At 37.9% G+C, this 12179-nt stretch overlaps 1 non-coding gene across 1 annotated transcript; it reads right to left on the reverse strand.

Annotated features, from left to right (window-relative positions):
* Positions 1-10012: 10012 nt before the first annotated feature.
* On the reverse strand, positions 10013-10118 carry LOC132477818 (U6 spliceosomal RNA). The gene has a single exon (XR_009530324.1). It is a non-coding gene; the product is annotated as a U6 spliceosomal RNA (small nuclear RNA).
* Positions 10119-12179: the final 2061 nt, after the last annotated feature.

A 12179-nucleotide genomic window follows, 5' to 3' on the forward strand; every position in this document is an offset into this window, starting at 1 on the left:
CTTTTTCTCCCTGTTATTCTGAGCCGGGTGGACGAAAGGCTCTTGGTGCTGCAGCCAGGAGTCAGTGCTGTGCCTCTGAAGTGGGAGAGCCAACTTCAGGACACGGGTCCACAAGAGACCTCCCAGCTCCACATAATATCAAGCAGCGAAAATCTCCCAGAGATCTCCATCCCAACACCAGCACCCAGCTTCACTCAACGACCAGCAAGCTACAGTGCTGGTCACCCTATGCCAAGCAACTAGCAAGGCAGGAACACAACCCCACCCATTAGCAGAGAGGCTACCTAAAAACATAATAAGGCCATAGGCACCCCAAAACACACCACCAGACGTGGACCTGTCCACCAGAAAGACAAGATCGAGCCTCAACCACCAGAACACAGGCATTAGTCCCCCCCACCAGGAAGGCTACACAACCTACTGAAACAACCTTAGCCACTGGGGACAGACACCAAAAACAACGGGAACTACGAATCTGCAGCCTGCAAAAAGGAGACCCCAAACACAGTAACATAAGCAAAATGAGAAGACAGAAAAACACACAGCAGGTGAAGGAGCAAGATAAAAACCTACCAGACCTAACAAATGAAGAGGTAATAGGCAGTCTACCTGAAAAAGAATTCAGAATAATGATAGTAAAGCTGATCCAAGATTCTATTTCCAAGATCCATAATCTTGGAAATAGAATAGACAAAATGCAAGAAACAGTTAACAAGGACCTAGAAGAACTAAACATGAATCAAGCATCGATTAAAAACACAATAAATGAAATGAAAAATACTCTAGATGGGATCAATAGCAGAATAACTGAGGCAGAAGAACGGATAAGTGAGGTGGAAGATAAAATAGTGGAAATAACTGATGCAGAGCAAAATAAAGAAAAAAGAATGAAAAGAACAGAGGACAGTCTCAGAGACCTCTGGGACAACATTAAACGCACCAACATTCGAATTATAGGGGTTCCAGAAGAAGAAGAGAAAAAGAAAGGGACTGAGAAAATATTTGAAGAGATTATAGTTGAAAACTTCCCCAATATGGGAAAGGAAATAGTTAATCAAGTCCAGGAGGCACAGAGAGTCCCATACAGAATAAATCCAAGGAGAAATACACCAAGACACATATTAATCAAACTGTCAAAAATTAAACACAAAGAAATCATATTAAAAGCAGCAAGGGAAAAACAACAAATAACACACAAGGGAATCCCCATCAGGTTAACAGCTGATCTCTCAGCAGAAACTCTACAAGCCAGAAGGGAGTGGCAGGACATAATTAAAGTGATGAAGGAGAGAAACCTGCAACCAAGATTACTCTACCCAGCAAGGATCTCATTCAGATTTGATGGAGAAATTAAAACCTTTACAGAGAAGCAAAAGCTGAGAGAGTTCAGCACCACCAAACCAGCTTTACAACAAATGCTAAAGGAACTTCTCTAGGCAAAAACACAACAGAAGGAATATACCTACAATAATGAACCCAAAGCAATTAAGGAAATGGGAATAGGAACATACATATCAAGAATTACCTTAAATGTAAATGGACTAAATGCTCCCGCCAAAAGACACAGATTGGCTGAATGGATACAAAAACAAGACCCATATATATGCTGTCTACAAGAGACCCACTTCAGACCTAGAGACACATACAGACTGAAAGTAAGGGGATGGAAAAAGATATTCCATGCAAATGGAAACCAAAAGAAAGCTGGAGTAGCAATTCTCATATCAGACAAAATAGACTTTAAAATGAAGACTACTAGAAGAGACACAGAAGGACACTACATAATGATCAAGGGATCGATCCAAGAAGAAGATATAACAATTGTAAATATTTATGCACCCAACATAGGAGCACCTCAATACATAAGGCAAATACTAACAGCCATAAAAGGAGAAATCGACAGTAACACAATCATAGTAGGGGACTTTAACACCCCACTTTCACCAATGGACAGATCATCCAAAATGAAAATAAAGAAGGAAACACAAGCTTTAAATGATACATTAAACAAGATGGACTTAGTTGATATTTATAGGACATTCCATCCAAAAACAACAGAATACACATTTTTCTCAAGTGCTCATGGAACATTCTCCAGGATAGATCATATCTTGGGTCACAAATCAAGCCTTGGTAAATTTAAGAAAATTGAAATTGTATCAAGTATCTTTTCCGACCACACTGCTATGAGACTAGACATCAATTACAGGAAAAGATCTGTAAAAAATACAAACACATGGAGGCTAAACAATACACTACTCAATAACGAAGTGATCACTGAAGAAATCAAAGAGGAAATTAAAAAATACCTAGAAACAAATGACAAGGGAGACACGACGACCCAAAACCTATGGGACGCAGCAAAAGCAGTTCTAAGGGGGAAGTTTATAGCAATACAATCCCACCTTAAGAAACAGGAAACATTTCGAGTAAACAACCTGACCCTGCACCTAAAGCAATTAGAGAAAGAAGAACAAAAAACCCCCAAAGTTAGCAGAAGGAAAGAAATCATAAAGATCAGATCAGAAATAAATGAAAAAGAAATGAAGGAAACGATAGCAAAGATCAACCAAACTAAAAGCTGGTTCTTTGAGAAGATAAACAAAATTGACAAACCATTAGCCAGACTCATCAAGAAAAGAAGGGAGAAGACTCAAATCAATAGAATTAGAAATGAAAAAGGAGAAGTAACAACTGACACTGCAGAAATACAAAAGATCATGAGAGATTACTACAAGCAACTCTATGCCAATAAAATGGACAACCTGGAAGAAATGGACAAATTCTTAGAAATGCACAACCTGCCAAGACTGACTCAGGAAGAAACAGAAAATATGAATAGACCAATCACAAGCACTGAAATTGAAACTGTGATTAAAAATCTTCCATCAAACAAAAGCACAGGACCAGATGGCTTCACAGGCAAATTCTATCAAACATTTAGAGAAGAGCTAACACCCATCCTTCTCAAACTCTTCCAAACAATATCAGAGGAAGGAACACTCCCAAACTCATTCTACGAGGCCACCATCACCTTGATACCAAAACCAGGAAAGGATGTCACAAAGAAAGAAAACTACAGGCCAATATCACTGATGAACATAGATGCTAAAATCCTCAACAAAATACTAGCAAACAGAATCCAACAGCACATTAAAAGGATCATACACCATGATCAAGTGGGGTTTATTCCAGGAATGCAAGGATTCTTCAATATATGCAAATCAATCAATGTGATACACCATATTTACAAGTTGAAGGAGAAAAACCATATGATCATCTCAATAGATGCAGAGAAAGCTTTCGACAAAATTCAACACCCATTTATGATAAAAACCCTGCAGAAAGTAGGCATAGAGGGAACTTTCCTCAACATAATAAAGGCCATATATGACAAACCCACAGCCAACATTGTCCTCAAAGGTGAAAAACTGAAACCATTTCCACCAAGATCAGGAACAAGACAAGGCTGCCCACTCTCACCACTATTATTCAACATAGTTTTGGAAGTTTTAGCCACAGCAATCAGAGAAGAAAAGGAAATAAAAGGAATCCAAATTGGAAAAGAAGTAAAGCTGTCACTGTTTGCAGATGACATGATACTATACATAGAGAATCCTAAAGATGCTACCGAAAAACTACTAGAGCTAATCAATGAATTTGGTAAAGTAGCAGGATACAAAATTAATGTACAGAAATCTCTGGCATTCCTGTACACCAATGATGAAAAATCTGAAAATGAAATCAAGAAAACACTCCCATTTACCATTGCAACAAAAAGAATAAAATATCTAGGAATACACCTACCTAAGGAGACAAAAGACCTGTATGCAGAAAATTATGACACTGATGAAAGAAATTAAGGATGATACAAATAGATGGAGAGATATACCATGCTCCTGGATTGGAAGAATCAATATTGTGAAAATGACTCTACTACCCAAAGCAATCTACAGGTTCAATGCAATCCCTATCAAACTACCACTGGCATTTTTCACAGATCTAGAACAAAAAATTTCACAATTTGTTTGGAAAAACAAAAGACTCCGAATAGCCAAAGCAATCTTGAGAACGAAAAACGGAGCTGGAGGAATCAGGCTCCCTGACTTCAGACTATACTACAAAGCTACAGTAATTAAGACAGTGTGGTACTGGCATAAAAACAGAAAGATAGATTAGTGGATAAGGATAGAAAGCCCAGAGATAAACCGACGCACATATGGCCAACTTATCTTTTTTTTTTTTTTTTCGGTATGCGGGCCTCTCACTGTTGTGGCCTCCCCCGTTGCGGAGCACAGGCTCCGGACGCGCAGGCTCCGGACGCGCAGGCTCAGCGGCCATGGCTCACGGGCCCAGCCGCTCCGCGGCATATGGGATCCTCCCAGACCGGGGCACGAACCTGTATCCCCTGCATCGGCAGGCGGACTCTCAACCACTTGCGCCACCAGGGAGGCCCTGGCCAACTTATCTTTGATAAAGGAGGCAGGAATGTACAGTGGAGAAAGGACAGCCTCTTCAATAAGTGGTGCTGGGAAAACTGGACAGGGACATGTAAAAGTTTGAGATTAGATCATTCCCTAACACCATACACAAAAATAAGCTCAAAATGGATTAAAGACTTAAATGTAAGGCCAGAAACTATCAAACTCTTAGAGGAAAACATAGGTAGAACACTCTATGACATAAATCACAGCAAGATCCTTTTGGACCCACCTCCTAGAGAAATGGAAATAAAAACAAAGATAAACAAATGGGACCTAATGAAACTTCAAAGCTTTTGCACAGGAAAGGAAACCATAAACAAGACCAAAAGACAACCCTCAGAATGGGAAAAAATATTTGCAAATGAAGCAACTGACAAAGGATTAATCTCCAAAATTTATAAACAGCTCATGCAGCTCAATAGCAAAAAAACAAACAACCCAATCCAAAAATGGGCAGAAGACTTCAATAGGCATTTCTCCAAAGAAGATATACAGACTGCCAACAAACACATGAAAGAATGCTCAACATCATTAATCATTAGAGAAATGCAAATCAAAACTACAATGAGATATCATCTCACACCAGTCAGAATGGCCATCATCAAGAAATCTAGAAACAATAAATGCTGGAGAGGGTGTGGAGAAAAGGGAACACTCTTGCACTGCTGGTGGGAATGTGAATTGGTACAGCCACTATGGAGAACAGTATGGAGGTTCCTTAAAAAACTAAAAATAGAACTACCATATGACCCAGCAATCCCACTACTGGGCATATACCCTGAGAAAACCATAATTCAAAAAGAGACATGTACCAAAATGTTCATTGTAGCTCTATTCACAATAGCCCGGAGCTGGAAGCAACCTAAGTGTCCATCATCAGATGAATGGATAAAGAAGATGTGGCACATATATACAATGGAATATTACTCAGCCACAAAAAGAAATGAAACTGAGCTATTTGTAATGAGGTGGATTAGACCTAGAGTCTGTCATACAGAGTGAAGTAAGTCAGAAAGAGAAAGACATATACCGTATGCTAACACATATATACGGAATTAAAAAAAAAATGTCATGAAGAACCTAGGGGTAAAACGGGAATAAAGACACAGACCTACTTGAGAATGGACTTGAGGATATGGGGAGGGGGAAGGGTAAGCTGTGACAAAGCGAAAGAGAGGCATGGACATATATACACTACCAAACGTAAGGTAGATAGATAGTGGGAAGCAGCCGCAGAGCACAGGGAGATCAGCTCGGTGCTTTGTGACCGCCTGGAGGGGTGGGATGGGGAGGGTGGGAGGGAGGGAGATGTATGAGGGAAGGGATGTGGGAACAGATGTATATGTATGACTGATTCACTTTGTTATAAAGCAGAAACTAATAAAAAAAAATAAAATAAAAAAAAAAAAAAAAAAAAGAAAAACACATGGCCAGTTTAATAGATGCTTGAAAAGCATTTTTAAAAAGTCAACTACCAAAACTCTGAACATATTAGGATAGAGAATAGCTTCCTCAGTAGAGGGCAAATACAAAAACCAAACAAACAAAAAACAATGACAAAACAAGCCAACAAGAAAGAACAATGTGTGAACTTTGCACTCCCTGCGCTCGCCCCTGCAGATAGGAGATTGACTAGTTGAGTCTTGCTAAGTAAGCTCTTTCACAAAACTCCACTGAGTAGCACCATCTGTGCCCTGGGATCCGCCACCTTCTGGGACGATCTTGTCTGCTAGTCTCAATGGCCACATCTGAGTTGGGGTTGCGCAGTTTTAACAGTGTCTGTCCTAGATTTGTTTTAAGGCCAAACAATCCTCCCTGCTTTCTGCATAAATTGGCCCGCGATGTTTAAATTTGGAAAGTGCCACCAAAATTGCCGCTGTGCATGGAGGGAAGCAAAGGCAATTCCTGAAGACTTATTTACATTATATATTATAAGTCATGGGAAAACACTACCCTCTCACAGGCACTTTTTTTCTCTGGAAACCAAGTTTCTACCTAAAGATCTGCCAAGACTACTTGTCTATTCACTGTCCAAAAATTTTCGTTCTGCTATTGGTAACAAAGGGTGTATGTTCCTCCTTATAGTTTAGGTACAAAATCAATAAAACTTGGTATGAACTTTTCATCTGTATTTGGAAATTCAATCTCTCTATATATGTAAATTAATTTTATCTCCTAAGTTGGGTTAAGTATCTTGAAAAATGCACATTTATTGGTAGTATTAAAATATCTAGGGCTTCCCTGGTGGTGCAGTGGTTGAGAGTCCCCCTGCCAATGCAGGGGACACGGGTTCGTGTCCCAGTCTGGGAAGATCCCACATGCCGCGGAGCGGCTGGGCCCTTGAGCCATGGCCACTGAGCCTGCGCGTCCAGAGCCTGTGCTCCGCAACGGGAGAGGCCACAACAGTGAGGGGCCGCGTACCGCAAAAACAAAAACAAAAATCTAATAGAAGAAAACTTGAGATTCATTATATTAGCATGAGAGACTGAATAAACCAATGGACACTGGCCGGACCAAATATCAAAATAGAATTCTGACACACAAAACTCTCTCCCACTTTCTATAGCCCAGGAAGCCAAACCAAAACCCCTGCAGAACGGTAACAATAGGCCCCAAATGGTCAGGACTTGTTATTAACTGCCCACTTTCCTAGTTATTTTTTTCCCTCTTTTTACTTTCACTTCCAACTTAGAACCAACCACAGAAAATCAAATATGCTCTAACTACTCACATAGGATACCTCACTTCCCCAGCTTCCCCATGACAACAGTCTCCAATCAGGGCATACCTGAAGCCCCTTCTTATTTTCCACTATAAAGCTTGCCCTCTCCTCTGTCTGCCTTTGAGTCTGCGGCAAACACAAGTGACGGGAGATGGTTCCTTATCTCTGAGGGAGAGTTCTGCATAAATAGCCTTTGTTTGTTCTCATTTTGGTGGTCTTCATTTATTTCTGTATCTCTCAGTTGGAGAAAAATAACCAACCCCATTCTAACTTGGTAAGTATATGTTTCAATGCACCACTTAATTTATTTTCTATTAAAATCAAGCATATTAGAAAGGATGGAAGCAAAAATAATATAATCAAATCAGCCAGTTGGACATGTTTACGAGATTAGTGCAGGATGAGTGGAATTCTTTATGATGATTTGTAGATTTACTCAAATTGGTAGAAAATTTATTTCAATATTAATTAATTATTCATTCAGTTCCCTGAACATTAATTTATTCAGATTGGCAGAAACTTAATTTCAGTATTTATTGCAGTCTTATTGATTAAAATGTATGAAAATTCTAAAATTGGTTTCCAGAAATAAGTTTTCACTATTATGATGAAGTTTCAAATTTGTTTTTTGTTACAAATGAAGAAACATTTGTTTCTTTTTTATACTTGCAAGACACCCTCCCCTGGATTCCAAAGTATTTTTAATTCTGATTGTATCTTGGTTTCTTTTCTGCTTATTTGATATTCACATCTATCTTGTTGCCTTTGGAGCCCTGTGACTTAGCAACTACATAGGAACATTGTTCGAGGGAGTTGATGAACCACAAATCAAAAATCCCATGATGGGAAACTGTCATCTAATGAGAAATTGTAGGGAGGAGACTAAGGGAGGAATAAATTAAGTCCAACAGTTGTGGAGAAGAAATTCAAAAGAAGAAATTCAGATTCAGGACAAGGGTGCTACTCCATTGGCAAAAGAATACGAGTTGCAGGACAAACCTGTGCTATTTTCAGGTTTTGGAATTACACCATATCTTGTTTTTCAAGGCACTTTTTTAACTTTCAAACTATTCTTGTCCTTTGACATTTAAAAATATTTTTCCCCATATGCTTAAAATGATATCCTTTACATTTATTATGGACTAAAGTAGCATCTTAAATTAACATGAAATAACATACTCCTGGAAAATAACTGTTGCTCACTTATTGGAAAGGGAAAATAATTCCTTTCTTAAAGCTATGCCTTCAGTGTTTATGTTTTTGATTTTAAATAAACAGATGCTTTTTCAAACTTAACTAGCCTTTCTGAAGGATAGAACAAGGTGATTAAGAAACTTCGCGGGGGGCCTCCCTGGTGGCGCAAGTGGTTGAGAGTCCACCTGCCGATGCAGGGGATACGGGTTCGTGCCCCGGTCTGGGAGGATCCCATATGCCGCGGAGCGGCTGGGCCCGTGAGCCATGGCCGCTGAGCCTGCGCGTCCGGAGCCTGCGCGTCCGGAGCCTGTGCTCCGCAACGGGGGAGGCCACAACAGTGAGAGGCCCGCATACCGCAAAAAAAAAAAAAAAAAGAAACTTCGGGGGATTCAGTTTTCTTGACTTACTTTATTAAACAGCGAAAGGCCTTTGTGGAAAACAATCGTAGTAAGCACAAAATATGTCTCATAATGTGAGTCTGGCTTATCCTGAAGAGTGCAGATTTCCTGGGAGGTTCATTTCAAATTAGAGTAAGTGGGCTAAAAGAAAGCAAAGCTGAGGAGGAAATGCAATAGTGAGAGTTTTCATAATGAATTATAGCTCATTAATTTCCTCTGGATTTATGGTCAATATGACTTGATTGATATCTATCTGTATATAAAGATACTGTTGCGGCCACATGAGGATGATTATAAAAGAGAGTAACCATAACAGTCACATAGGATATTCACAGTGTTCCACCTATGATGCCATATCCTCCTGTTTAGAAAATGGTGTTCCAATCAAATTCCTTCCTTGTTGCTCTAGGAATGTTTTGGACCTTTTCTGTACCTTTCCCAAGTGGCCTTTAATTCTCTTCATACTCCATGACAGCTTTTATTTATTTATTTATTTTAACTACTCAGGCTTGTTTGGATAAATTATTATGTTGTTGTCAATGGAAACATTAGGAGCTTTGCAGACTAATCCCATTGCAGAAGCATAGAGTTCTACTGATGCCAGCCCTGTCCAGGATATGTTTCCTTGGAGAGCCAAGCCCTCAGTCTACTTTATATAGATGCTGGTATCAGTGCTGATGTTGGTGGTAGAGTGTTTTTCAATTTGCACTTTTGAAAATTGACCACCTTCGGCATTTCTATACCCTCTTTTTCTGAAGCACTTCTTAAATTTTTAAATTGATTTTGCTGTCGTTTTAATATTAATCTGTATGAATTCATGCTCTATTCTGAATAGAAGCACCTCAGTTATATTTGTGGCAATTAGCTTCTCCCCTCTTTGCTTTTTCATTCATTTCTTTTAATGAAAATAAGTTTTTCTTTCAAATGTAATCAATTAGCTATCTTTTTCTTTTTTTTTAAACATCTTTACTGGAGTATAATTGCTCTACAATGGTGTGTTAGTTTCTGCTGTATAACAAAGTGAATCAGCTATACATATACATACATCCCCATATCCCCTTCCACTTGCGTCTCCCTCCCTCCCTCCCCATCCCACCCCTCTAGGTGGAAACAAAGCACCAAGCTGGTCTCCCTGTGCTATGAGACTGCTTCCCACTAGCTATCTATTTTACATTTGGTAGTGTTTGTATGTCCATGCCACTCTCTCACTTCGTAAAAATATGGAACGCTTCACGAATTTGCATGTCATCCTTGCGCAGGGCCATGCTAATCTTCTCTGTATCGTTCCAATTTTAGTATATGCGCTGCCGAAGCAAGCACAGCAATCTTTTTCTTAATGTTTACAACTTTTAAAGTTTTAGCTAAGAACTTTTTTCTTTTCTAAGTTTATGAAGATATTCTCTAATCTGGAAGATTTATTGGCTTATCTTTCACATTTAGACATACAGTAACAACAGCAAAGTAATAATAATTTGTATGCATAGTATGAGGTTGATGTAAATTTCATATATTTCATATTGTTATATATGGCTATCTAGTTGATCCAGCACCATTTAAAGTAATCTTTCCTCGGCACTGCAATATTACCTTTGTATTAAATGAAATGGGTTTCTTTCTGAACTTGCCATCTTGATCCATGAGACTCCTTGCCTATACTTTAGGAAATAAAACAGAGTTCTTCACTAGTGCCATCTTATAACAACTTATGTCTAGTACAGTAAGTATCCTTCTTTGTTCACCTTTAAATATCTTTATTGTTTTGGTTCTTTGAATTTTTATACACATTTTAGAACAACTTTTCTATATACTCAAAAAAGAAAAAAAAAACCTTCTGCAGTTTTCACTGGGTTTACATTGAGTTTATTGTAGATCAATTTAGGAAAATGTATATATTAACCATTTGAAGTCCTCCAGTTCAAGAGTATATCTTTCCATTTGCTAACCTCCTCTTCAATTTTACTCAACGATATAGATTTCTTACACATATTTTGATTAATTCTTAGTTATTTATCTTTTAATTTTATTCTGTTATATTGTATTTCTTTTACAATTGATTCCATTTTATATAAATACAGTTGATTTTGCATATTGCAATTATATATTGATTTTACTGTATTGAGCTTGCATTCAAACCCATTACTAAATTTACTTAACTTTGATAATTTATTTGCAGACATGGTTGATTTGGTGCATCCACAATTATTGCATCTGTGAATAATTAAAGCTGTATTTATTTTCAATTCTTGTACTATTAATATTTATGTCTTGTTTATTGGTTAAGACTTTCAATAAAATCTTGAGTGAAAGTAGTGAAAATTAATAATATCTTCTATTTTCTGACTCAGAAAAAATGAGCTCAACATTTCAGATTAACTATGATGTTTAATGTAAATTTTCTGTATATGCTTTTTATTTGAATACAGAATTTCTACAATAAAATTTCTAAGCATTTTAATCACTGATGGATGTTGACTATTATCAATTGCCTTATCTGTATTGCTTAAGATAGAATATCTGTAGTGACTAGTTGTCATGCTTGTTTCTTTTCTCTCCTTATTTTGTTAATATATTTACTGATTATTTTGGGCCCTTTTATTGAAGTGCACAAATTCTAGATCTACAGTTTAATGAAATATCCATACACTTAACAACCCTATGTAACCACTGTGCAGATTAAGAACTGCACTAAGCCCCCATTCCCTCTGATGTTTCCTCCCAGAGACTAACCAAACTATTTGAACATCTAACTGCATGTATTAACTTTGTCCCTTTTTAACTTTATATAAATTGAATTAGATATATATGTACTCTTTTGTATCTGCCTTTTTCATTCCAAATTATTTTCTGAGGTTCCTTTCTATTGTTTCACGTAGTTGCAATTTTTACCATCAATTTCAGGAGTATTCTATGTGTGAATCTTTTCTACTATGATGACCATTTGAGCAGTTTTCCAGTATGGGGATTATTATAAATAGTACTATTATTGTATACATAATACTGGGTGGTGTGACTGATTGGCCTCATCCTGCTACTTATAACCCTAATCATGGGAGCCTTACTGAATAGCAGTCCGTGTCTTTCAGATTAATCAGAGTGGACAATGGTGTGGAATATTCAAAAGAAAAATTTCCAGAAGACATGATCAGGTAGAAGTGAGGGGTATATATTGTTTGTGGGCAATTCTCCATGTTTATCTTGGGGCAGATTTTGATTCAGACTATATTTGCAAGGAGGTTTACTTAGCAAATAACACTGGAAGATAGAGATGGTGTCTTCCCCTATGGAGAAGGAATATTTGTTTTTTGTCCAGGATAATAAAGATAATACTTTCCTCTAGAGCAAGAGTTGTACAGGTTTACTTGCAACTTCCTTATAAGAGTA

This window comes from Mesoplodon densirostris, chromosome 17 (assembly GCF_025265405.1).
Source record: "Mesoplodon densirostris isolate mMesDen1 chromosome 17, mMesDen1 primary haplotype, whole genome shotgun sequence".
NCBI classification, from domain to species: domain Eukaryota; kingdom Metazoa; phylum Chordata; class Mammalia; order Artiodactyla; family Ziphiidae; genus Mesoplodon; species Mesoplodon densirostris.